The sequence below is a fragment of the Anabrus simplex genome, chromosome 1 (assembly GCF_040414725.1).
Source record: "Anabrus simplex isolate iqAnaSimp1 chromosome 1, ASM4041472v1, whole genome shotgun sequence".
NCBI classification, from domain to species: Eukaryota; Metazoa; Arthropoda; class Insecta; order Orthoptera; family Tettigoniidae; genus Anabrus; species Anabrus simplex.
This window is the reverse complement of record NC_090265.1, coordinates 1,002,199,790-1,002,225,502: the sequence shown is the minus strand read 5'-3', so window position 1 is coordinate 1,002,225,502 and position 25,713 is coordinate 1,002,199,790.

Below are 25,713 nucleotides of genomic sequence, written 5' to 3'. Positions count from 1 at the left end.
TGATGCTGTGAAACATAATGAAGTTCACTGAAATTACACAGTAAACACATTTCATTGTACACGGAGCTTTCCTTTAATCAGGGTGGACGTTACCATGCCCAGAACACCCGCGGTCGTGTAGACTACATAGCTCGCCCCATTTTATATTTGTTTTCGTTAACTTTAATTGACTGACTATTTCAGTTAACCATGACGCCTCATATCCAGCGAGGTATGAGTGAAACTCAGTTAGACAATGATTTACACTCACGTTTTCCACGTCTATAGTGTACCAGTTGCCATCCTCGGGCATGCAGCCTTGATTTCCGGCCCTATCAGAGATACAGGGTAGGCAATAGGTGGACTACTTAGAATAAAGTAGAGCATGAACATATATTAGATCCTTTATCTATCCAACCTTCCTTGGCCAACTCGTTACCCCTTAATTTTCTTTCAGCTCTTCCTACCTCAGTCATCAGGTGAATGAATTCCATGCCAACAGCCTTTAATAATAATGCTATTTGCTTTACGTCCCACTAACTACGTTTTACGGTCTTCGGAGACGCCGAGGTGCCGGAATTTAGTCCCGCAGGAGTTCTTTTACGTGCCAGTAAATCTACCGACACGGGGCTGTCGTATTTGAGCACCTTCAAATACCACCGGACTGAGCCAGGATCGAACCTGCCAAGTTGGGGTTAGAAGGCCAGCGCCTTAACCGTCTGAGCCACTCAGCCCGGCCCAACAGCCTTTATAGAAAAAAAAGGAATAGTATTAGGAAAGGCATGGGTTCGTGAGGGAATGAGAATATTAAGATAGACACGACGAAAGGCAAATGAAGAAAGTGAAAATGATAAAACTCCAGGACTCTCTGTACAGTAAGCCTACAAGTATATCTCCGAGATCGCAAGAGTCAAAGAATACATTAAGGACGTAACTTGCCTTAAGTAACAGAAAGTGATGATGCTTGTTGTTTAAAGGGGCCTAAAATCTAAGGTCATCAGCCCCTTAACAGAAATTAATACATGGCCCTCCTGCCTATCAGTGCTCCCTCAAGCTATGGATCTGTAAAGAAGATTGTATGAAGAAGAACGACTTGAATCTCTAGTGTCGGAGTAGCTGTTCGTACTGTGTGTTCCTCTTTCCATATGACAGAACCTTCAGTGATCCTAGCTTTCTTCGGTTCGCCTGGATAATACTTTATTCAATATCATTATTATGGTGGGATTCATATCTAAGTCATATCCTTTTACAGGAGTAAAAGATCGTCTTTCACCTAGAAATATTGCACCAATATGGAGAAACTGGTACTTATATATGTGGTACATCTTAGAAGAACTATTTTTATTCTGTAGCGCCAATTCATAACTTTCGTAACATAATTAAACAAATAGTGGACCGATGTTCACTAATCAATACGTCAAACCCATGGCTCCATACGTCCAGTCAAAAACGAGCTTCCACTCATGGTGATGTCAATTTTAATCCCTCATTTAAGAAATGTACCATTATTATTTATATGCTTTTCATGCAATTCTCAACCAACGAATATACAGTATACATATTCCAGATGATGGTATATTTCTTTTCACTTAAAAGCATATTATTAATTATCTATCAACTTGGTATTTAGAACCAGTGCAGGAATATGATAATATTTATAAAATTATGATAACTAGGTAATTTTCAGTTTTATTTAAAATATTGAAATTTGTCACTGTTCAGTTACAACTATTGAACGAATTTCTGTAATATATATAATAAAAAACTCTTGATGTATGTATGTATGTATGTATGTATGTATGTATGCATGTATGTATGTATGTATGTATGTATGTATGTATGTATGTATGTAGGTATGTACAGTATGTATGTATGTATGTATGTACTCGTGTGTGTGCGTGTGTGTGTGTGTGTGTGTGTGTGTGTGTGTGTGAGTGAGCGTAATATCCAGCCAAATTTACGACACGCAGTGATCTGAAATTTTAACATGCGTGTGCACGGCAGTTTTTGATTCATGAACGAAGCTTTCAACATCATCAACAAGCAACTTTTACAAGAATTATCCTGTTTTCTATAAATTTACAATTCTATGGGTGGACATGTAATACAGATGGGACTGTAAACTATGCAACAGAGCTTTTGAACCACTTGGAGTCACCTAGAGTACCCTCGAACTTCTTGGGGTTGACGATTATGGCACCGATTTGCCTTCTCAAGATAATAATAATAATTAATAATTTCGTGTGGCTATTACTAGCCGAGTGCAGCCCTTGTAAGGCAGACCCTCCGATGAAGGTGGGCGGCATCTGCCATGGGTAGGTAACTGCGTGTTATTGTGGTGGAGGATAGTGTTATGTGTGGTGTGTGAATTGCAGGGATGTTTGGGACAGCACAGATACCCAGCCCCCGGGCCATTGGAATTAACCAATGAAGGTTAAAATCCCCGACCCGGCCGGGAATCGAACCCGGGACCCTCTCAACCGAAGCCCAGTACGCTGAACATTCAGCCAACGAGTCGGACCTTCTCAAGATACTGATGTTGAATAATATTATTGAAGGCACCATCATGACTGGACATGCCATGGGTGAAATAGTACACATTCCTTGAATTCAAACTGTTCCATTGGATATGCCTTTGCGATATAACTTCTGCAGTTCCCTGTTCGCTTCAGTTTCGTTATGTAGATCAACAAGGCACAAGGGCAATCAGTCAATGTTGTAGGACTCGATCTTCGGAAACTGTGTTTCTCCCATGGTTAGCTCTATGTGGGTTGTTCTAGAGTTCGAAACTCAAATACTCTACACATCTTGGGTCCAAATAGGAGGGCATACAATGTAGTTCATTCGGAAGCTCTATAAGAAACCAATATACTTTTTTTGTACAATATGGGCTTTTTATATTGTTTTCATATTTTTAGTACTATACGCCAACCCGTTATATTAAACATTGAAAGTAACAATATAATTAGTTCGGCCCCGTGGTGTAGAAGGCAACGCGTCCGCCTGTCACCCGACGGCCCCGGGTTCGATTCCCGGCCGGGTTTTTAATTGTAAATGATAAATATCCCTGGCCTAGGGACTGGGTGTTTGTGTCGTCCTTAACGTTCCTTTACTCACATTCAACACTCTACACTTCCGCAATTCATATCATATGGTGCAATGTGGGGCAAAAGATCTCTATAGGTAGACGCCCCGAACAAATAACATTAAAAATAAAACAGTATAGTTAAACATAATGTAACCCATGTCCGCTTCTGTGGTGTAGTGTTTAGTATGATTAGCTGCCACCCCCGGAGGCCCGAGTTCAATTCCTGACTCTACCACGAAAATTTGAAATGTGGTACGAGGGCTGGAATGAGGTCCACTCAGGCTCGGGAGGTCAACAGAGTAGAGGTGGGTTCGATTCCCACCTCAGCCATCCTGAAAGTGATTTTCCGTGGTTTGCCACTTCTCCTCCAGGCAAATGCCGGGATGGTATCTAACTTAAGGCCACGGCCGCTTCATTCCCTCTTCCTTGTCTATCCCTTCCAATCTTCCCATCCCCCTGCAAGGCCCCTGTTCACGCATAGCAGGTGAGGCCGCCTGGGCGAGGTACTGGTCATCCTCCCTAGTTGTATACCCCGACCCAATGTCTCACGTTCCAGGACACTGCCCTTGCGGCGTGGGATCCCTCGCTGAGTCAGAGGGAAAAACCGACCCTGGAGAGTAACCATATTAAGAAAGAAAGATGTTTCAGAGCACAGGAGGATCGATTATACACCGGTTCCGAATGTGCATAAACCAAAACTCTCATCACATAGAACATTTGCTGCGATAAAACTTTGTTAGGTCAGTTGTGTTCCTATTATTTCAGTCTGCATGTGTCCGGTGTGCAAACTAATCAGCCCGTCTTAGGGCCACAAACACATTAATTTACACACAATTCGCATGAAAGCGGGTGTTGAACTTATATTGCATGCGTTACATATTAAACAAATATTTCGAATGTTCTTAATCTTCGCCCCGGACTCGAACCTCTCACCTGACATTCAAGCCCGCTCCGCAACGCCTTTACCAACTGCACTACGGTTCTGCACGGCACACCGTTCAGGTTATAGCAAGTATTACGTTTACGACGGTCACAATATCAATTTAGTGTTTCGCCGGCGTATCATGTTCACACGATCTAGAAGGCACATGTTTGTCTTCCAGTGTTGAATACGAGTGTAACATTACGGCGTCCTATCACTGTGAGGCGCTAAATAGCAAGATATCCGGCTGTGTTGTCTAAGGATACCGGCGGAGCAGATATTTTCAGGACCGACTGAATATTGCGAGTTGCATGATATTACATTGAAAGGGACGGCTGAATCACGCTGTATAAAAATGGAAACCCACTCACTCAATGACTGATAACTGTATCCCAGGAATTTCCTATTGTAGGGTGTTTAAATATCACAGAATGTTTGCATTTATATTTTACTCACTACGGCAGGTTTAGAAAAGTTCTGTCTCTAATCTGATGAAACGGGTGTTAAACCTTGAAATTAAAAATACACAGATTGGCCAGATAAAGTATTACAATCGAGTATCTCTTAAATCAATAGGCCTACATAAAACCTAACGCTTCTTATTACAAACGTTATTTGTGGAAGGGGCCTTCCGAAGTGTGATATGATGAATAGTTTCCCAGGGCCCGTTATGGGGCGCTGAGCGGGCAACTTCAGAATGTGAAATGGAACTCTACCATGAGTTTCTATCTCCCCTCCCCCCCCCCGCCATTTATAATGTTGCTGTGAGATTTGTAGCATCCTGGTAAATTGCCATTGCTATTCCTATTTTTAATATCTTGAGGTGTCTGTCTGTTAGGTCATCAGCCCAGAGGCTGGTTGGATCCTCAAATAGCATCACCAAAGGCTATGCAGTTATAGGGAAACCACAAAAACCACTGGCAGTACCAAAATGAAGCGTACTAGGCAAAATGAGGAGTGAGGTAGTTTGCCATTGCTTTCCACACTGGGCCAGACAGTGCTATTGTAGCACAACTAACCCTATGAGCAACACCTTTCATGACACTCAGACACACTGGTTGTGCTCTGAATGTCATTAATCAGCACCACCCATACCCGAGCAGCTTCCATATTGCCACAGCCATGGATGAGACTGGGACTTCAGTGGAAGCTACACTTTACTCTGGCCTGTGCCAAGAGTATCTTGAGGTGATGCCTTTTAATTGATGTCTTATTTGGTGTGAAATTTAAATTTGGAATTATATGTTGCTCTCTCCCGCCGTTCACAAGAGATGGGATTTGTGTATGCCATGTACGTTTTCAATTGTGAGTTGTGCATCTATCAAAGCTCGTCCTTCGTCATGCACTCGCCACCTGCCTCCTTGGCGACGTGCCCCGCCTTCCTTGCTGACCAATCAGAGCCGAAGTCCCCTCCTATATATGTTGTGGATCTCGCCTCGGCAGAGGTTTTTGGATCGCCGGTACTAACTTGTAGCATTTCGCTCTGATCTACTGCGGGCTCGCCCGCCTGAGGCTCGAACTTCTCACCACCGGGGCATGAAGGTAAGGTTTTGAAAGTCAACGTCTCTGTTGATAAGGGGACGAAGGGAGGATTATTCTGATTCGTTATGTGAAGTTCTTACAGTATGTAATTGCGGCACAAGAGTATCCTTGGAAAACACCTTGTTGATGATGTAATCACTATCTTTCAAATTCGATGTCGCCCTCTTGGCAAGTTAACTTAAGTATTTACTCGTAGTGTGGCATCGCCACTGTTTAATTAGCCCTCGGCAGCGTAGGACATACTCTGTCGCGTTGTGGCGCTATCCGGGTTTTTATCAATAGTTGGGTTATATAACTGTGTTTGATTCTAGGCCGCTTAGATTCCGCAAGAAAGCTTGTAAGATCAAAATGTATTATCTCTGGCTATGACCAGCCTCTTTGATATAAAGACCCAGTGAATTCTGGATCCCCTTTTGCTCATTTCCGTAGGTGGCTTTGTGCGTTTGGGAGCCTTGTACTTTCGATCGCTTTCCTCTTTTACCTTTTGTGTCTTGTGGTTAAAAATATTTTAAGTGTAAATTCCTATTACCTAGCTTATTTGAGATGCATTTTACGGGTTTTCCAGAATTAGCTGGTTCTAAACAAATTATGTATATGTCAGAGACGCGTCTCACGTTATTCATAGCAAGTTCCATCTGTTAAGAGTTTTAAACAGAACCCGTAAGATTCATTAATCTGTTTAGGTTTACTCCCAGTCCTATGTTACATAGATATAGCTGAAAGCTCATCTTTCAATAATGTGTTAAAATATTTTTCCTCATTGTTGCACTTTCATTCTATTTGAAAGAAAAGTAAGGGCCCCAAAGGGGAATTAGCTTGAAATGAAGTTCATATATTACCCCTACTGTTGTATGTCCTCCGCTCTCTTCGCTCAGCGCCAGCCAGCCGCACGCACGCAAGCGTGGATCATCCGAGACTCGACCCGCAGTCTTCAGTGCGCGTGTCTGTTACGTCGTGTGCAGTATATAAGGAGCTCCCTGTCTGTCACTCATGAGGATTCTCCCCAGTGTCCTGCTCCAGAATACACTGAACGTCGAACACGGAAGCTACTCCTCTTAAAAATGTGTCTCGACCAGGTGGACGGAGTTCTGGTAGTATGAGGTTTCACCTCAGGTCACTACTCCACTTTCCCGTTCCTTCATCCATGTCGAGCCCCGATGTTGTATGCCGCACATCCCCAAGCTCACTCAAGCTCCAACACACACATTAGATTCTCTAATTGTGAACATAGCTTTCATTTAGTACAAGCTTATGAACTCAGACACTTCAAGTTAGAAGGAATTCTCTTAGCTAATCTATGCTAGTGCAAATGATAGTTTTCAACTATCACGAACTATATCTTTCCCAAGAACTATCTTTTCAAGATAGCAGTGAGTGTAAATACATTCAGAGTGTACATAGTGTATAGAAACAGAAACTCTCTCAAGATTAATCATCTACTTTGCTTCAAGACAATTTTATTTTTTATTCCTGTACATACTGTAGAATTCTGTGTTGTTTGTCCAACCTTGTCCCGTTTCCCTACGGGGTCGGGTATGAGGTGAGATGAATTTGTCGTGGCGGTTTTTTATGACCGGATGCCCTTCCTGACGTCAACCTCATCAGAGGAGTTAATGGGAGATGAAATGAATGACGTGATATATGATAGTAGGGAGAGGGTGAAACCCGGTGCCGGCACATAGCCTACTCCTGTCGAATAGCACCAAGGGGTCTGCTCAAGGCTTAACGTCCCCATCCGACGGACGAATCACCATCAACAGCGTCATATGCCCTCACTCCATATGAGCACTGCGGAGAGGTTTGGAATTTAATCCAGGCTTTTGGCACGCAATCTAGTGATTAGAAATTGTATACCACCACCTCCCCTACCCTGCCGGCCAACATTCAGATGGTGAAAATTTTTTCGACCAACGGGACTCGAACCGGCTAACCTCGGTGTTAGACCTTATCTTGTTTACAACACCTACGTTGTGCTCTCTGTCCAGAACCCGACCCGCACACTTATTTCCTCCCCTATGCGGATAACACGGTACAGGACTATGGGAAAAAAGTTATTATTCCGGGTTGACTCAATAAACTAAGTAACTTTTATTAAGGAAATAAATAAAATGAATAATTGTTGAGCAGTTAAAAGGTGCTATTATTGAAGTAGCCTATACACTACTAGAATGTAATAACTGAATAAATAAATGAATAAATTACATTACATTACTTCATTAAATGCTCAAATAGTCTCCATAAACTTCCAAATACGTTTCACTTCTTTGGAAAAGGTTTTCTATGACATTATTAACAACGTGCAGGGACTAATAACGCGACAAACTATATTAACTCGACGCTCGACATCCTCTTTGTTTGTAGGTGGTGTAAACATGAATTTTCATTTTATGTATCCCCACAAACAGTAGTCGAAGGTTGTAATACCGGATGAGCGAAGTGGCCATGTGACAGGTTCAGCACGTTCAATCCATCTATCAGCAAATTTCACAGTTCATATGTACGTTGGGAAAAAAATTTTGGTGCACCAACTTGCTGATACCGTATCTCTCTTCCCACACCGAAAAGAAATATTTTCCAGGAGGGAAGGTAATTGATGGCTGATAAAATGAAAAAATCATTCAGCAGTAATTGTGCCTTCAAAGAAATAAGGACCGGTGACAATGTTATCACGAATCCTACCACAAATATTCAGCGACCAACGATGCAGAAAAGGCACAATTCTCCTCAATTTGGAGTTTTCAGGTTCCCAACAATATACATTATGCCTATAAACATGCCCAGATTTTTAGAATGTTGCTTCACCCGAAAATAATATGTTACGTACAAATACAACAAATTTAATTCCCAAGAGGATTAATATCATTATTACTCGCCCCTTCCAAATATGTTGACGCACAGAAGGGTAATATCACGTCGGGGTTTCTTTCATTTCTGCAGGTGCTTGTAATAATCAGCATTAGCGGTAATACATGGTCGGCATAATGACCAAAATATTTGGACACAGCTCAGTACTTCCTGATTTTGAACGATGTTGTAGCCAGCTCCAAGCAAACGTTTCCATAGTTCCTGGAGGGTTTCCACTTCTGTGTTAAATAAATATCTAAGGAGCTTAGATTGAGACTTCTCACTGGACAGTCCAAGGTGCCTGAACAGCCGATCCATTGCTGCGGGCAGGTATCATACAGGTGGCGATGCACCGCTTTGGTTATGTGCGGGCTTTCTCCATCATGGGGGAATCAAGTCATGTGCCATTCGATGTTGAGGATTATCGTCTAGTAATGGTGGGGGTGTGTTTTCCAGAAACTGTCGGTAGGACACATCAGTCAGTCTTTGCAGTATTACCATAGGTACTGTGATAATGACCACCCTGCCCGCCAATATCCCTGTCCAATCATTAATCGGAAACCGAGTTACGTGACGGGAACGTAGCATGGAAACTGTTCTCCGACTGCACATGCGTGTTCTGAAAATTTAAGATGCTACGGCTTGTAAAATTAATTTCATTTCTGAACAAACGTTGAGCCATGAAGCGTGCAGTTTGACGAAGAACCCACTGACAGATGATCCTACGTGGAGCATAATCTTTCTCCGACAGCTACTGGACATGCTGCAGGTGGTATGGGTGTTGTAGGTATTCCTTAATTTTCTTAGAAAGGTCCAATCCGACACTCCTACCATTGCCGCGATTAGGTTAAACCAGGATCATCGTCTACAAGTTCTAGTAGTCTATTTGTTTCTCTTCTCGAAGAGAGGGTCTTAGTCCATCGTGATCACGGGTGGGCATTACGCTCCTTCCCGTGCCGGCTGTTCTGGATAAAGTTCTGGTAATAATTTGGAGCTGGTTCTAGGGTTTGGTTTTAGGGATCACACTGCTACAAGAGGAAAGTTACGGAACTATGTCATCTGACAATGGCATCGATCTCGAATGCACTAATATTTGTGATAGTGGTTTCCGTCAGGTAAACCACACGGTGTACAGTCTGATACCAAAGGGGAAATTTATCAGTGAGCACATAAATGTATATTTGAGGCTTATAATTCCATACGATTTCTTCGTTAAAGAAAGGACCACTCCATAAAATACCTCGATTTAACTGAGTAAAGCCGCCATTGCTCCTTATCTATGAATATGACTTTTGAGCCTACAATCTAACCTCATTAATGTTGTACAAATCCAACGGAGTTTAGCTATTTCTTCCTGATATATTATCTGGATAAACTACCTGAGACAAATCCTGTTCTGTTTCAACGGTCATAATTATTCTCTTCCATTTATACATGTACCGGGGGTACACCTTCCTCGGCCAATGGAACGGGGCGCGTTCTATAAGGCCATGTATGTAAACAAACTTGAACTGGTGCACTAGAAGACACTTTGGTATTCAACTGTTAGATGTCTCTATCATCGATTCAATTGCCCACTCTAGCGGGATGAACTCTAATTGGACGCAGTTATGCATCAGTAGACTAAGCGCCACTTGACGAAAATTGAGATTTTAGCGCCATCTTGTAGAGAAAGGCTTGAATTATTTTTTTAAAAAATCCCCACTGTATTACAAGAGGCCGTTAGTTGTTAGTAAACAGAAAACCTAAGCGACAAAGTGGGAATCAGTAAAAATCTAAATTGCATCAGTAGACTATGCGACTTTCCAGTTTGCATCATTAGACCAAGCGCCACATTCCTCACACTGCTACGGTTGATAGCGAGGGAGCCCGCGTTTTCGATAGTGCTGACATTTTTACATGGTGATACATTGAGTGGTTTATCAAGTGACGAAGTTCAGCGATGTATCAAGTACTCCCAAAAGTAAGGAGAAGGACAATGCTACTAATGCAGCTTGAAGGTTGCGTCTGAGAATCATTCTCTAGAATTTGATGGTGAATCTCAGGAAGTAAATCTAAATAAGTCAAGACAGGGACGACCACGGGAATGTAGAGTTCCCTTTCACCAGGCGTTAATACCTCTGTGGCCAAAAGGAAAACCTATCTCTGAAGCCAGACTAAGAGACTTTGGTTCGCTGATGCACCTAATACCTGCAGATGCCAAACAATTTTTACCAGAATCTTCAAGCAGATTCTGACATCGTGGATGACGTAGATGGGTTTAATGGAGATCCTGGATTGAATGAACTGAGAGCAACAATCTTATTACCTGTCCAGTGATTTGTGTGTATTTATGGGAGAAAATATATTTAATCACATTTTCTGTCTCAGGCAGAACAAAACTTACCCATAGGCTTAAAAATATCACGTCAATACTGTACTCTCAGAATATAATAGGCCTATCGTGAGGGAAAATCCATTCAAAAATTTTATAGACTACAATGGCTCAGGTCTTACCATTTGTATTTGACTCAGATAAGTTGAAACTCCTCAAATCAGTAAGTCGTTATAGCAACGACTTTAAAGAATAGCTCCCCTTCTAGAATGTCTCCATCTAAAATTTGAATAATGTACCGGAGTTGTGGCGCGGCTCGTGCTGGATCAAGCACTTAGCGGGCCTTTTCAGACAGTAGGAGATTTAGTTTTTAATCATGGCTGCCGCCACGTTATATTTTTTGAAATTTTATTCAGTAGATACTCAACAGTTAGGGGTTATTGGTGTAGCATCGTGATACATTATTCGCACTTGAGAAAAACGTTAAATTGCATCAGTAGACTAAGCGCCATTTCTTCAAGAAAATCTATGTAGTGCGAGTACAAAAATGTTGAAATTTGGTGAGAAGGTACAATCTATTATCCTACAACACCAGTAATACCATATTTAGCAAAATTTTGTTCGCTCGAATTTACACATAGAACCAAATTTAAACGCGATTATCTTGCAACCAACTTTTGGCGCTTAGTCTAGTGATGCATAACGGCATCCAATTATTTCTCACAGGTATGTTTATTTTTGCAGTTGACAAACCTTAGGTTTTGTGCATTGTCTTGTTTATGTATCAAAGTTGTCAGCAGTTCAGTTGGTTCCTTTTTCAATAATAATCAGTCTATCAGAAATTTGTAAATATTTTCTCTAGCGGATTAAAATTGGGAGAGGGGGTGTACTGGAATCCAGTTTATCAGTAAAGATTTCTGGATGCTTCCCCTTAAAAATACTATAAAATCAGGGCGCTTTAGGGCCATATTGTCTGAAATGTTCTAGTGTGAGGAGGCTGAATTGATGTGAACCAAGTGGCAGGGGCGCGACCTGCGTGTGGAAGGCCCATCGACTCAAAGTAATGGCAGAACATTCACAGACATGTGATAGCTCCTGCAGATAGTTTGAGGGGGAGGTTTCAATCTTTTATGTCATGTAAATTTCTAAATTTGGGTTGTTTAAAATATGTAGAATATTCGGCAAGTCTGAGGACTTTGTTATATTCCCTACTGTATGTAATGTAAGGGAACAAAGATCCCATTCAACTTGGCATGGGGTGACTAACGTTTCAAACCTCTAAATTTCTTAATACTTACTTGGAATCAATGTTCCTCATTTAGTCCCCCCGATGTAGTATAGGCTTAAACTCTGCATTTTTGGTACCTAATCCCACTTAGGGTTTAACTACTTCTGTAAGGACGGCAAGTGATTCACCTCCTCGCCTTTTGTTTATGGCCAGTCAGGTTCAACCTTTTCTTTTTATAGTTAGGCCACTTAGTATGGGCAATCAAGCCCCTGTAAATTCATTGGTGTGTGTAGAGTTTTTTCCGGGTTATTTTCCCTTGGGAACAGTGACACATATAACTGTTGAGCAATAAATAGGCCTACATCGGGGCAAAGGTGTGTAAATACTTTAATTGAGGACAATCGATAGGTCGTAAGTGCGCCATAAGAAAATTGATACCTCTTCGAAGCTCTACTACATTAGAAGCGCAGACTCCACTGTAGTGTAAATGATAGGAGCAAATTGTGCTCTTGTAAATTTTGTGTCTGCTAAGAGCAATTCAGCTCTTTTATGTGTATATGTGCATATTTACATTAATAATTCTCTGAAATTTTGTACCTGATATTCGGACTTCTAAGTTCACTATATTGTTGGATCTGACGAGCTCATTATATGGTTCTTATTCATTCAGATCTTGTATTTCATAAATTTAAAACTCAGAAAAAAAGGAAAGAAATAAAATTTGAAAGTGTGCTTTCTTACATTCTGCTCTAGTTGATGTCTTGTCCACCCGTTCACCGCAGGCGTTTCTTATTCTTCCGTGATCCACGGAAACTCCGTAACAGTAATAATTATTATCGTCCTCGTGTTTTCCTTGAGACGTGATGAGAGGTGTGCTTGGGATCATTGTCCTTTTGAAATGTCCAATTTGGAGCCATTGACATTTTAGCGTGGGGCAACATTCTTTCTTTACGGATGCCACAGTACTCGAAAGCATCCATAATACCTTCAGTTGGTACAATGGGACCAACAGGTGAACGGGAGGAACATCCCCATACCATCACGTGGCCATCACCATGCTATACAGTGAGTACTAGGTATCGGACGTTGTTCCTTTCGTTTACAGGTCAGCGCACATATCGAATGCTATTGGAGGAAAACAAATTAAATTTACTCTCGTCACTCCAAAGCACGCGAGACCATTGTCGTCTGTTCCAATCTTCATGCGACTGGTAAAGGCAAGACGGATACTCCAATTCTTGGTGATATGAACGGCTTTTTGCTGGGGCGTCGTCCTTGCATATTAGGCTGTCTGAGAATCGATCTTACGCTAATATTGTATATGTTGATATTGTGGTATTCAGGAAGCTCCTTGTTTATGTCCACGGCAGTCCTACTCATATCGGATTTTGACAATCTTCAAATGAGTTTTTTGACTTGGAGCGTGATTTTCCTAGGTCTACCCGCTCTCTGTTGTCCATGGACAATGTTGACTGTTTCTTTCTCGACCTAATATTTACAATTTTTCCTGAGAGACCTAAATCTTTTGCCACCTGTGCCTGTGATTTGCCCTGCAGTAGGGCACTTTTCACGTCATTCTTTAGGTCTGCTGAATATTTCTTTGTCTATGGCATGTATGATGCAAGGATTGTTTCGAATATCCTGAGCAGATACAAGTTTTTCTTTTTCATTCGCTATTTGTTTTATCTCATCGACACAGGTAGGTCTTGCGGCGACGATAGTATAGGATAAAGCAGCCCCATTATTTGACTGGTGTGAAAATTGGAAACGACAAAGAAATCAGTTTCAGGGTGGCAAAAAACGGGATTCGAACCCCCTACCTGCCGAATACAAGCTGACAGCTGCGTGCTCCTAACCGCACGGCCAACGCACATGGTATTTAATAATCAAAAACTTCAATGTAAACAAATTGTACGGGTCGACAAGCAAAATATTTTTTGATAGACCAAATAACGATTTTTCCTTCTGTACTCACCGCAGTTGTGCCTAGCTCCGATCCGAGTGTTCACGCGTCTGCATCTGACTGAGCAGTGTGCAAGAGCTACGAGGTCAGCGAGTTGCGTGCTCTAGGGGTTAAAATGTGTTTGTTAAAATACTTATTGCCGCTACTGTAGTTGAGTAATGAATATTCCAGTAAATTAGGATCTTCGAAATTTGCATACGTTTTGATGTAAATAAGACTGTAGGATTTCTTCGAGGTCAATTAGCCACAAATGTGTTTATTAGGTTGAAACTTAATATATGATGCGAGGATTGTTTAAAATATCCTGATGTATTGATCAGATACAAGTTTATTTTCTTTTGGTAATTTTTTAACGCACCGGCACAGGGAGGTCTTATGGCGACGATATTATAGGGAAAAGCAGCCTCATTTGTCTGTTGTGAAAATTGGAAACGACAGAAAAACCATTTTCAGGGCGAAATACAGAGGGATTCGAACTCCCTATCTGCCGAATGCAATCTCACAGCTGCGAACCTCTAACTGCACGGCCAACGCACTTGGTATTTAATAATGTTATGCATTCAGATGGTCTTATCTTAATTCTTTAATATGAGTTTAATCACAGCGTCGGGAAGATATGTCTTCCTATCAAGTTGCGATATAGCTGTGCGATATATGTATATCCTTGCGATGACATACTTGCGAAATTAATGATTTTTGTGGCATTAAAGTCGCGTGACATACGGACGCATTACTCTGAGTTATCGTGAGCCACATTTCGACCGTGTTTATTTAATTCCATTATATTTTCTTTCATCCATTAAAACCTCCATTATAATAACAAATAAATTAATAGTGATTTAAAATAAGTAAACAAGATTAATACATCTTCCTTTTTTTCGGCGTTTGTCCCTCCTGATGGCAGGGTCCGCTACATGGATTCTTTGTCTCTATTTAGTTCTGTCTTTGGCCATGTCAGGGTGGAGAATGACGCTCTTCAGTTCTTAGTGATGGGTATCGGCCCATCGCTGGTTTTGTCGTCGTTTAGGTCTCCTACCGGCGACTTCTAATATGTAATCCGTCTTCGCGGTAGTGTCGGCGTCTGCTCTTAGTACATATCCAAATCATCGTAGACGCCTCTCAGGCATTTTTTCTTGAATCGGTGCAACGCCAAATCTCTCGCTGATGGATTCATGTAGAGGCGATCCAGTTTAGTGATGCCAGCTGTCCATCTCAGAATCGTAGTCTCCATGACCCCCAGTCGGCGCTCTATCTCAGACGTAGTCAGCCAATATTCGCAATCATACAGTGCTACAGGTCGGATTACAGTACGATAGATTTTTGATTTCATATTTTCTTTCATCCTCCGGTTGCAAGAAACGCAGGTTGTTATTCTCCATTTCGTCCAGGCTGCAGATAACCTTGCATTGACCTCTTCGACAAGTTGGCCAGCATCAGTGATCGTGAAGCCAAGATACTTGAATTTGGTCACCTACGCAAGGTCCTCACCGTCTACCTGAATGATTCCGATTGCTTGTGGATCTGATGTCATATATTTAGTCTTCTTTTTATTTAGGCGCAGGCAGTATTGCGCCAGCCAATCGCTCCATTTTGCATTGGAGATCAACCTCGGTCTGAGGCCAACATGACATCGTCTGCGTAGAGAAGCGTGAATGGCAAGGACCGGTGCAGGTCTGATGCTTCCAGTGTCCATCACTAGAATGAACAAGTGCGGTAACAGTGCTGAACCTTGGTGAATGCGAACTGTGATGGGAAAGTCACCGGATGCTCCTGCAGTGGCCTGAACATAGCTCCGTAGGTCTACATCAAGCAGCTGAACCCAGTTGACAAGGTATTCTGGTATGCCATGCTCTCGCACTAGTAGCCACATGAGGTCATGCAGTACACGATCAAAGGCTTTCTCAAGGTCCGGGAAAGGTAGATGGATCGGATTGTTCTTCTAACGATGCTTTTCAACGAAGAGCGTGCAGCATGGATTGCATCGATTGTGCCCCAATTCTTCAAAAATTCAGCTTGGTTTCTGGAAAGCTGAACGATCTCACGTACAGTTTTATCGAGAACCCGTTCGAATACCTTCATTGCATGACACAAGAGTGGCATCAGTCGGTAATCAGCTCATTCAGCTGGGCTTCCCTTCCTTTTGAAGATGGGCACGGTGATGCTCCTTTGTCAATCGCTCGGTGTTCGGCCCTCTTTAATGATCTGCTTGAAGAGTCGTGCTAACCATTCTGCCACATCCACTGTTGAGGGAACCAGACTTCTTCTGGAAGATAGTTTGGGCCAATAGCCTTCTCCGGCTTTATTTATTTTAAAGCAGCCGTTACCGCTTCAGTATCAATGTATCTGATAGGGCCTTCCACAGCACCAGTGACTGGAATTGGTGGATGGGGAAATTCCTCAGTTGAGGTATTCCCGAAGCAGCTGCGGCAGCGCTCTCTTGCCTTCTTCCAATAAACCAATACGTTTCCTGTTTCATCGTTGGTGCCATAGAAGCGCTGGATGTCTTGTGTTAGTGATTCCTCGCTTTGGTGAGTCGCTGTAATTTCCGCTCCCACCGTACGCGTATCTGATTTTGCATAAAGATTTGCAAAATGTTCTGTTTTTTTTGTTGTAACTATGTCTTTGAATCACTACGGGCTATCTTGTAGGCATTCCAACGACACGGTGTCTTGTCGGTAAGAAACTCATGGTAAAGCCACTTCTTTTTCCGTACTGCATCTCTGACTTCATCACTCCAGAGGCACGTATCTTTGTCAATTTTTCGCCTTCCTGGTTTTGTTGATCCAAGAACAGTATATACGGTGTCATGAGCAGCCTCCTTCAGTTTGATCCAACTCTCTTCGACTGTAGTAATCGGTGGCAATGGTATTCGTGTGACAACATCGGCGTATTTTTCCTTGGAGCGCCACCATTTGAATCTCGCTGGTCCTATACGAAAAGCATGTTCGGGATTCGGCGATTTGACAAGCAACTTACAGATGACTGGTCAATGTTGCGCCGCGACAGTTCTATCTGGTACGACCTCTGTGTCTAAACACATCTTTAAGATATCGACGCCTGACGAGGATATTATGGACTGGCGTTACCTCTGTGCTTTTCTAATATGTAATTAATATGAATCATGATTTTAACACATTGCTGTCCGGCCCATCTGATGTATAACTGGCCCTTGTGGCCGGAAGGTTTTGGCAGAGACGTGGAGTTATTGCAGGGTATCATAATTTAATAATTTCAGGTTCATTCACAGTTATATCTGTCCACTTTAAAGTTTTTGGTGAGATTTTATATCTCGGTTCATTCTGGTATTGATATCTGTTTGATTCCTCGACCATATACGCCAACAAATCATTACAAATGAACAACTTGACATCACTACCTGTATTTTCAGGTTCACTCGGCGAAATTTTAACGCCAGGCGTCCACGAGAAAGACTCCAAAAACAGTATAATATCCTGTTAGGCCACTCACTGCCAGAAATAGGGAGAATATTATCATCAGTACTTTCATCTAGACCATCTTTGCTATCTGAAGCATCAGGTCATTGCTCACATGGTGCAATAAACGTGTCATTCAACGCATCACTTCCACATAAATGCATGACACTAGCTCTAGAATTATCATTAGACAATTCATCTTCACTCTCCTCACAATGACGGGAAACATATGACAAATTATCAGCGTATAATTCATGTATAATATCACCAGGAGTCAGTCCAGTGTTTTTGTTTACCGGGGCTGCCATTTTTGTTTACTAGCATTGATGGATACACGGAAGATATTCGAAGGCAAAAACAAATGCAACTGACGCACTAAAACGGGCAAAACCAGTACTAAAAGAAGCATAGTTTTTCTTCCATTTAGGCACATCAACGATAATCTCCAAATAGTTCCTCAATAACCGTTAGATGGCATCAGAAGGCAGACTTGCACAAACACGTATTTATACGTGATCGGCTGCAGAGCACCGTGCTTGGAAACACGTATTGATACGTGAGCGGACAGCATTGTGTTAAACAGGTGTTAGTCATGAGTATTCGTTGGCCATCATCGTTCTTTTCCCCGAAACCATGTCCACCGTGGGCTGCATGGTACTCCTTTCTGTGACAGACGTGTCCATTTAGATCACCGGCGATAATGAGGTAGTCTTGTATGGGTACTTTGGCCATCTTCTGTTCAAGAATCTCCCATAAGGCATACTTTGTTGCTCCAGGCAAACATGTATGTGGGGCGTATGCACTGAAAACGTGTACTTTTCTTCCATCTGCGATGTAGATAATCTTCATCAGACGGTCATCATAGCGCTGCACATCAGAGACACAGATGTCAAACTTTACTGATACAACAATACCAACGCCACTTGTTGTTCCAGGGGTGCCATTGTGTATGAGTTTTTGTACCCGCATCCGTTGTCGTACGACTTCTGTCCACTCATTGCGTTTCCTGCACCGCACAGGCATGGATCGGTCTCCTTTTGAAATCCTTTGACAGTTCGCTGTACCGCCCAGTCATAGTGCCAAAGTTGAGTGAAACAAGACGAGTTGTATTCCATAATAGTTCTATTGTTTTCTCAATTAATAATGTAATATTCATTATTTATTATAGTCATTTATAATTTTTGCCAATTGAGTTATTTTCATTTATATTCATGACGGTGGAACTTAGTGATGAGTTAGTTACCTATTCGATCACTTTTAATATAATTGCACCGTCCACGTAAAAAAATGTATTATCAATTCATCTGTTGAAATAATGAAGTCCCAGGTTTGTTTTTTCCTGTATATTGATATAACGTCAAATTTGCACCAAATTTTATTTTTATATAATAAACGTTTTATATACTTTTCAGATATCAAGGTCGTACTATTTGTTGTATATTTGGCATGACAATGCGTTACTTTCGTCATCAACGAAACACCCATGAGCCCATTACGAACTCCACTACCTAGGGTTTGTGAGCTCATGAATTCAACCCCGAAGCGCCGAAAAAACTGAAACAAATACGGATGTAATACCAACCAGAATAAGATCAACGTGTTACATCTTTAGTTACCTGGCTGGTAAACGTCCAAAAAGACACTGGACTCGAAGAAGAATCTGGACAGCAAACAATTGCACCTCATGATTGGGAAAGCAGATCGCGTTTGTCACAGAAAACGACAGGAAGAGGATGAAGAAGATTAAGGCGAAGTATTTTCTGTAACAGAAAATTCTTCTAGAGAATTGAATGAGTGCGGGAACATCTGTTAGGTTTAAGTGTAAGAGTTATAAAGTCGAAGAAATATTCTTAGGACAAAGTAAATGGCAATATATTAATTAATGTGTAGCCGTAATCTTGATAATACATCAACAAATAATAATAATAATAATAATAATAATAATAATAATAATAATAATTGTACCGGGCGGTACACCTCCACGCCGCTAATTAGAACTTTGCGCCAGTTGAAACTCCCCTACTGGAGGAAGTCTGAACTTTATCTACTGTATTAATTTTCAAGTTTCTCAGAAGATGTCACTACTTGGAAATTTTGAAGTTTCTGAACTGGGTCGTTTTCGACGTATTTTTGTTTTTCCTGTAGTAAGAAGTGTGAACATTCTCTTCTAGAGGACACTACTGAAGAACTACAATGGTGCACCCTAGTGCGAAGTGAAAGAACTATGTTTTTGGAGAAATTTTGAATTCATAAGTTTGTTCTTTGTTAAATTTTTTTTCAGTCATTGTTTAAGTTGGCAATATTAACCCTTTCTTTCCCCTTGTTTTGAATTTAGCCAATCTCGAATTTCTTGAATTAATTTTCCACCAATTATGTGTTTCTTCTTCATATTGTGTAGGAGTTTTCTTGGTTATCCAATAAAATGATTGTGGGCGGGTGTTTTCATTCCTGAAACGCCTCGAACATTCCACGAGAGTATATAAACTGCTGATTTTCGGGTCCCTGCGCCACCTCAGTACCAACTTTCGAAGTGTAAAGTACGTAGCAGGGGGCGGGAAGCGCCTCTTTCTTCGGGCAGCAGTACAACAACAAGGTAATGGCCGTTTAATAACTTCTTTTCTTGCTAGCTCAGCAGTTTAACTCTCGGGGCAGGTCCGAAGCCTTTCACCATGTAACTTTCCTCTAAAATGTAAAGACATTTAGTTTCAATTCTATCTTTTTAAACTAAAAATTTGGGATAGAGAGTGCTTAACCCTCTCGAGCTCCCACTCATATTGCATTGAGGTGAACTTATTTTTTTCTCAACCGTTTCTTCCTTAACGTAATGTAAATTGTTTCACTCTAAAGTCACCTCTTTAGTATGGGATTAGCCCTTGCATTAGCGGCCTAGAGCCAGATTAGGTTTTAAACAAAATGTATTAGGAGTGCAGATCGCCTCCTCTCAAGTTGGTATTTTAGAGGCCATGTAATTAACCTTTTCTCACTTAATAGGCCTCACTAGGTTGGGTATTTTACCCCTGTGTTTATGTCCTTAGAGGACAGCTTGAAGGTGGAATTTGGTGTGGCCTTTGACAGGCTTAAATTTTGAGAGCGAGTTGCTCTTTCTTGAAAATTTTGTTTTCTGCGCGCCTCCAGGATGCTTTACTGTGTAATTTGGAGCAAGTGCTCCTGGGTATGGATGGGGTTTTCTGCCCCTCTGTTGAAACTTGTGTTGGGGTAAAACTGGGCTAATTGCTCAAGAATTGTGAGTTCGGGGCTCGAAGCCCAAATCCTGTAAATACTGTGATTGTACCTTTGTTGTCTTGCTACTCTGTACCTGCCATGCTTGTTATTTCTTGATTTTGCAAAGAAAATATAACCTGGTTAAATTTTAAATTAACTTAAATTTCGTAGCCTGAGACCTGTTCACCCCCGCAACTTCTTTCATCTCTGCTGTTCCACAGATACCTCAGAACAAGTGGTAGCAGAGCGTGGTTGAATGGGTTTCAATTTAGCCCCTTTTGACGGCTAAACCTTGCTTTGATCCGAACTCTAACAATTTTCTCAGTTGCTGCAATTTTTGAATTTTCCTTTTTCAAAATTGTTCTGTCATCATGCCCGGCCCTCGCGATGTTCTCCATCTCAACTATTTGCTCAAGGAGGAGTTGATCTATGAGTTAACTATTAGAAATGTGCAATCTGGAGGCACGGTTGCGGTAGACACAAACAAGCTTAGAGAGTCCCTTGATTTGCCCATTTCCATCCCCACTTTGGGAGAGAAAAAAATTGACGACTCTCTTTCCACGATCACTGACAATACTACTGAGCTAGCATCTGTAGTTAGTTTTTTTTTAAGAAAATGATACTTCTCCTAATCAAATTAAGCGTGTGTAAGCCAAGCTATTTCATTTTTCAAATAGAGTTAACGATCTGTTGTCTCTGAAGTTGAATGACGTTCAGAGGAAGGAAGCTAGTATGGTTCTTGAAAATCTTTCTGAATTGTCCAGTAAAGTTACCCAATTGTTAACTGGGGTAGTTCCTCCCAAAACTGATCAACCCGCCACGGTGAATGTAGGTAGCGAGGAAGAGCCTCTTAAGGGAGAAGTCAATAGGAAAACCGTTGCAGCTCAAACAACCTCTGCCCCATTGGACAACGAGTCTGAACGCCGAACCTCGTTGAATAATGTACGTTCTGAATTGACATCCTTGCCACTTAAACCTTTACCTACTATGTCACCTGGGTTCAGCAGCTTGCCTCATCCATTAGCAATGTTGCTTAGAGGTATCTCTAAATTTTCTGTTAACATTACCAGTGAAGTTATTTCTTTCTTAAGGTTTTTAGTTGAATTTCAAGATCATGCCCTTGTTTTTTCTCTTTCTCCATGTCAGATTTTGCAAATCATCTATCCCTATGTAATTGGTATTCTCTCAGACAAAATAGTAAGAGCCATTGCCGAGCAATCATCTATTGAGGACTTCCACGCCCACTTGTTAGCTAACTTCATCCCGACTAGGGCAAGGTCCTCCCTTCTTCAGAAGTACTATTATCGTGTACAACGGTTGGATGAAAACTTGGCAGATTTCATCCAAGATATTAAGTTCTATACTAGGGTGTTTGCTCTTCACTTCCCGGAGGATCAGATCGTACAAGCTATTGTGGAAGGTATCTCACCATCCTATAGGTCATATTTGTGTTTCGCGGCGTGCCCGCAAACTTTCTCTGAACTTGAAGCATTGGCTGTCTCAGCGGAAGGAGTTAGATACGCCGATTCCTTGCGTGTCGCGAAAGAACCTCCTCCTTCTTTTGGTAATCCTCGGCCTCCACCTCGCCGACCTGTCACACCTCGTAAATGCTATGCTTGCGGGTCACCTGACCATCTTCGCAATAAGTGTCCATTGATCAAATCTAGTAGGGCAAATAATGGAGCTGGCTCATCACCAGGCTGTTTTAAATGTGGGGCTTTCTCACATATCGCCAAGAATTGCCCAAATTCAAATAGCACCCCCTCCTGCTCAACTTCTGGTGCATCTTCCACCAATGTCAATAATAATAAGTGACTAGCGCCTTCGGCTGTGTCGACTAATCCATCTTCCTGAGGCTCAGCCCCTGGTAAACAGGTCGAAAATTCAGGGAACGATCAGTCTTCAAATTCATCTTTTGAATGCCCCAAAGAATGTCTTAGGATTGCGGCGGATGCCCCCGCACCTGTTCCTTTTCTTAAAATAGAGTTAAATAATAAACCTGTAACTGCTCTATTAGATTCAGGCAGTGTTTGTTCTATTATTTCGGCTGAATGGTATTCAAAATTGAAATCTGTTTGTAAACTACCTGACTATGGCTCATCTCCTGTTCAATATGTTTCGGCTAATTCTTCTCCATTAGAAATCTTAGACTCCTTATATGTCAAAATTCGCATTTTTAAATTTACATGGAAAATTAAATTGTTTGTGGCCAAGCACTTGTCTTGCCCCATTATATTGGGAGCTGACTTCATTTCTCACACTGGTCTTGTGCTCGATCTTCAGAGTAGGTCGTGCACTTTCAAATTTGCGTCTAATTGTAAAATTCCATTATTGAAATGTAATTCTGCATCATGTTCATCTATTTCGCCTACCCAGGATGAGATGTTGTTAGACCTTAGACATCTATCTGAGGAGCAGGCTGATAGTATTCGTAAGCTGTGTCAGTCGTTTCCAGAGGTGTTCTCTGATACTCTTGGTGTTACTGACCTTATTGAATACAAAATTGAGGTCACGGATCCGATTCCTGTCCGTTTTCCACCATATAGGCTATCTCCACCTAAAATGAAGGCTCTGAAAGAAATCATCGATCAAATGTTGAAGGATGGTATTATTCGGCCCTCTAAGTCGCCGTATTCTTCACCTATTTTTCTAGTCCCGAAACCCCAAGGTGGCTTCAGGCCCGTCATTGATTGTAGGGCTCTCAATCGGAAGGTGGTGTTACAATCTGTGCCCCTTCCTGACCTTCATTCTTGCTTTTCATGGTTTCGTAAGGCCAAGTTCTTTACTATCTTGGACCTGAGTCAGGCCTATAATCAAATTCCCGTAGCCGAAGAGTCAAAACATCTTACAGCGTTTGCCACGGATTGGAATTTGTATGAATACAACCGCGTGCCTTTCGGGCTCCCCACGGGAGCAGCTGTACTCACTAGATTGCTAGATAGGGTCTTCTCCGACATCAAATTTGAGTACTTGTATCACTACCTGGATGATGTCGTCGTATTTTCGGAGACCTTTGAAGAACATCTAGATCATCTGCGAGAAGTTCTCAATCGCCTTCGCAAGGCTAGGTTAACTGTCAAGTTGTCCAAGGTTGCCTTTGCTAAGCCCTCTATGTCATTCCTAGGGCATATTGTCTCACCTGATGGTGTTGCAGTCGATCATTCTAGAACACAGGCCATCCGTGATTTTAAACCTCCCAAGGACATCAAAGGTATCGCCAGGTTCATTGGCATGGTGAATTTCTTCAGGAAGTTTATTCCTAACTTTGCTAATAGAGCGGCGCCCTTAAACCTTCTTCGTAGGAAAGGCATCAAATTCGAGTGGGGACCTTCTCAACAAGCCGCTTTTGAAGATCTTAAATTAGCTCTCTGTGTTGCCCCTGTCCTTGCTATGCCTGATTTCTCAAAGAAATTCATCGTCCAAACCGACGCGTCGTCGTCGGCGGTAGCTGCAGTCCTTCTTCAAGAGACTGAACTAGGGAGGCGACCCATCGCCTATGCATCTAGGACTCTATCGGCTCAAGAAGCCAAGTATTCTATCTATGAGCTCGAAGGCTTGGCAGTCTTATTTGCCTTAGAAAAGTTCCGTCTCTATCTGGAACATGTCAAATTCGACCTGGAGACAGATAATCAAGCCTTAAGCTGGGTCTTAGGTAGGCCGCGTCGTACTGGTCGTATAGCCCGTTGGGCCATCCGAATATCTGCCTTCCAATTCGATGTCAGGCATATTAGAGGTACCGAAAATGTTGTTGCTGATGGACTCAGCCGTATGTTTTCCAACGACGTTGAGGCCCATGAACTGGTCGACAGGTCATCACATCCCGAGTCCATACTATCTGATGTTAATGCCATCTTAACAGATGCTCCCATGCTCTTCAGGGATATCGAGAAATACCAACGTGAAGATCCGACGCTGGCTCCGATAATGGAAACCCTTTCTTTTGGGGAACATGTTGTCCCTTATGTACTGAGGAATGGTGTTTTATGTTGCCATCGAGGCATGATAAGATGATGAAAGTTGTCGTTCCAGCTGTTCTTGTACCTATGATCTTCAAGTACTATCATGAGATCCCATTAGGGGATCATCTTGGAATCTTTAAAACTCGTGAAAAGATTCGTGAAAGGTTCATCTGGAAGGGTAAGGACGGTGAAATCCGTGAACTAGTAAAGGCTTGTAAATCCTGTTTGCTTAGTAAACCAACCATGTCCACTAAGGTAGGCCTGTTGTCTTCTCATCAAGCGTCGCGCCCCATGGAACGCCTGTATATTGATTATGTAGGACCCTTCCCCCAGTCAAAGTGAAATGCCAACAAGTTCATCTTTGTATGCGTAGATGGTTTCACAATATTTTCCTGGTTATTTCCGACTAAGCTGGCTACCACTCAGTCCACCATTACTTGTCTAAATTCTATCTTTGCTTCTTTTGGTCCGTGTCAATATATTGTATCTGACAATGCTAAGACTTTTACATCTAATCTATTTCGTAAATTCTGCTTTGACCTGTCCATCTCTCATGTGACGACTTCTGCTTATTACCGTCAAACATCTCTGGCTGAACGGGTTAATCGTAATCTCAGGTCCGCGCTTATTGCCTATCATCATGAAGATCATTCTAGGTGGGACACGTCCCTGCATTGGTTAGCTTTGGCTTTGAATTCGGCGGTTCATGAATCTCACAAATTTACTCCAGCTTCATTGATGTTCAAGTTCGTTCCCAACACGCCGCTCTCTAACCTCTGGTCTCTGAGTGACATTCTACCTGAGACAATAGATCCGGATAACATTAAAGATCTTTGGAAGAAGGCTAAAGCCAATCTTAAGGTGTCTCATGAAAAGGTTAGGGAAAGATATGATCGTGGACGGAGACCCACCAATTTGAAGATAGGTGACCAGGTGATGGTCAAAAATTTTGTTCCCGCGGGCAAGCTTGCCCCCAGATTTCATGGGCCGTGCATAACTCTCGATTTTCTTACGCCGGTCACATTATTATTAAGCAATCCAGCCACCGAGAGGATATTTAGGGTTCGCCTGTCGCAGGTGAAACCTGTATAATTTCTGTGCTAACTTCTTTCATATAATCTTGAAGGAAATATGAAGGTTATATTTTTTTGAGGGGTTTCACTTTTAAGGCCTTCTGCTCTTGGAATCTGTTTCCTTTGTGTGTAATTATTTATTGTA